Source organism: Euphorbia lathyris, chromosome 4 (genome assembly GCF_963576675.1).
Source record: "Euphorbia lathyris chromosome 4, ddEupLath1.1, whole genome shotgun sequence".
Taxonomy (NCBI): domain Eukaryota; kingdom Viridiplantae; phylum Streptophyta; class Magnoliopsida; order Malpighiales; family Euphorbiaceae; genus Euphorbia; species Euphorbia lathyris.
Window position 1 is genome coordinate 50,536,427 of NC_088913.1, and position 2,868 is coordinate 50,539,294.

The 2,868-nt window shown below is 34.9% G+C and overlaps 1 non-coding gene across 1 annotated transcript; it reads left to right on the forward strand.

Annotated features, from left to right (window-relative positions):
- Window positions 1-636: 636 nt before the first annotated feature.
- LOC136228252 (small nucleolar RNA R71) lies at window positions 637-743 on the forward strand. Its single transcript, XR_010688580.1, has one exon. It is a non-coding gene; the product is annotated as a small nucleolar RNA R71 (small nucleolar RNA).
- Window positions 744-2,868: the final 2,125 nt, after the last annotated feature.

Sequence of the window (2,868 nt, forward strand, 5' to 3'; positions counted from 1 at the left end):
AGCTGATCGAATTTATTTTCGATCCGTTTAAAACCATCGTCGTGATTACTTATTTTTCCACTGATAGCATTTATGAATTTGTCGATTTTAGAAGATAAAGTGCTAATCGTATCTCTTGACTGATTTTGATAATTATTGGTACGATTTTGATTAGCACTTGCATTATTATTATTGTCTTTCCAGTTAAAGTTAGGATGATTTCTCCATCTAGAATTATAAGTATTAGAATAAGGATTATTAGTTTGGTTTTTCCCTTGGACAAAATTTACCTATTCGATCTCACTCATATTTTCATAATCCACATCCGTTTGGATTGGATTACCATTGGTATCGCACGGTGCCATAAACCTATCAATTTTGTGCGATAAAGCAGAAAATTGGGCTTATAACATCGCGACTGGATCAAGGTTCACTATACCTTTAACCGATGATGTGGTTGAGGATGATGGTTTTGCCATCGGTATATGTCCACGTTCCGCGGGCCATATACTGCCGTTGATTGCCATTTCCTCCAAAAGTTCTCTTGCTTGGGCTAATGTTTTCTTCATAAATAGCCCTCCTGACATAGCATCTAATGAACCTCTAGTTGTAGGATTTAGTCCATTATAAAATGTTTGCATTAGAAGTTCAGCGGGCAATTGGTGGTGTGGGCATAAACGTTGAAGTTCTTTAAAACGTTCCCAAGTCTCATAAAATGTCTCATTATCATTTTGAGAAAAAGATGTTAACTCTTTTATGACTTTTGCAGTTTTTGCTAAAGGAAAATATTTTGATAAAAAAGCTTGGGCTAATTGTTCCAAAGTTGCAAACGTTGCGCCTGGCATCGAAGTTAACCACTCTTTGGCTCTATCCTTCAAAGTGAAAGGAAAAAGGCGAAGTTTGATTGCTTCGGTAGTCACATCTGGGATTTTAAAAGTGTCACAAATTTCAAGGAAATTTATCAAATAGGTGTTAGGATTTTCGTTAGGTAACCCATAAAATGTTACATTATTTTGCAACATATTAAGCAATGCTGGCTTAATTTCAAATTGGTTTGCGGTGATTCTGGGTCTAACGATACTATTGGTTACACCGGCCACCCCTGGCCTAGCGTAATCCATAAGTGTTGGTGGGTCTGCCATAATATCTGGCTCGATATTTGTCTTTAATGGAGTTTTGTTTTTGTTTTTCTTGTTCTTTCTAATGGTTTTTTCAATTTCTAGGTCTAATGGGTTTGGTACAATGCATGAACTTCGAGAACTGTGCATGAACCTGAAATCATACACGAACCGAAACTACCTTCAAAACAGAATTTGAAAAATAAATATGTTAGTAAATGAAAATTAATAAATTACAAAAATTAAAATAAGTATGTGTAAACCTAGATTCGAAATAAAACACGAAAAATCTAAATTTTTGTTAAAAATTTTGGCGTTCCCCGGCAACGGCGCCAAAAACTTGTTGAGCGATTTCCGCAAGTGCACGGTATACGCTTGTAGTAATAAAAGATATCGAACCCATATGGAACGCTTTTTAACTAAAACTTATTTAAATTCAGTTTTATTCACGTCTTTAGGTTTAACTTTAAGAAAATCGTTTAATTAATTGTATTGGTTCGGATTAATTAGGATTAGATGAGAATATTATATTGAACTTAGAGAAAAATTCTGTCTTGAGATTTGATTACATGACAGACGCTTTCGTATTTGGAATAAATCAAAGGTATAAAACTTATTCGCATTAAGCAAAGAAAGCAACTATAACTTTGGTAAGATTATGAATATGGAATAATACAAGAATTTATGCAAGTAAATGGCTTTGAACCGTAGAAATCTCTCTGGATCGGAGCAAATTTCTACCTTAATCAAATTAGTATTTTATATCCAATAAGCCGCGCTCACGATCATATCATCCGTAAAAACTAATTCTTTCAAGTGTTCAACAAAGTTTCTTTGTAAATATGATTGTATAAAACGTTTTAATAAAAACACCAATTTATCATTTTGAAAATCATTTTGTCAGAACAACATCAAAATAACAACAGGAAGAATATATTGAATAAAATAAATGTATTATTAGTGAATTGTTAATCTTCACAAGTTAAAAGAGAGGAAGAAACATGGATAGCATGTTGACGAAATCTTTGAGATCCGGGTTGTCAATCTTTCCCTCAAACTCCGTAGGTTTGTCAGACCCTTTTGCGCTTCAGCCGTTAGTTCTTCTCGCTGAATCTTCGGAATAAAGACCGCTAGGTCCACTACCATAATGAGAATTTGTCTCTGATCAACCTTTGAAACTAAACTAATACTACTGTGTTTATAACTAATATAAGAATAACTTGTGTACATCAAGTTTGTTTGTACAGAAATGTAATCTAACTTTCTAACTCTTTCTGAATCAGAATTTCTTCAACATAATAACAACTCTCTAATTTCTCTAACTTTTTCCCAACTCTGATTTCTGAAATGAATCACTTATTTATAGTTGGTGAATGGTTGTAATTGAAGGGTCGTGTCCGTTGGTGAAGGGTCGCTTTTATCCAAACAAACAGACGCGTTTTTTGGATTTCTGACATGTGAAAGCTGTGCAGAATTCTTCGCTGTCTCAACTGAGATTCTGAAAATCTCAGTCGCGATAGGGGGCATGGAGGAAGGCTGAAAATTTCGATCATTGGTCACTGTCATTAGCGTGTCGCGACTGAGATTCTGAAAATCTCAGTCGCGACAGGGGTATTCTTCCCCGTCTCTCGGCTGCTTCTCGTCTCCTTGAATCGGTCTTCTGATTAATACGTATTTTTGGCACGTAACTTAGGGTTTTCCCTCGTTTTAGCTCCGTTTTAGCTCCTATTTGGATTTAACCAAATAATTAAGTACCGTGCATCAAAGAAGT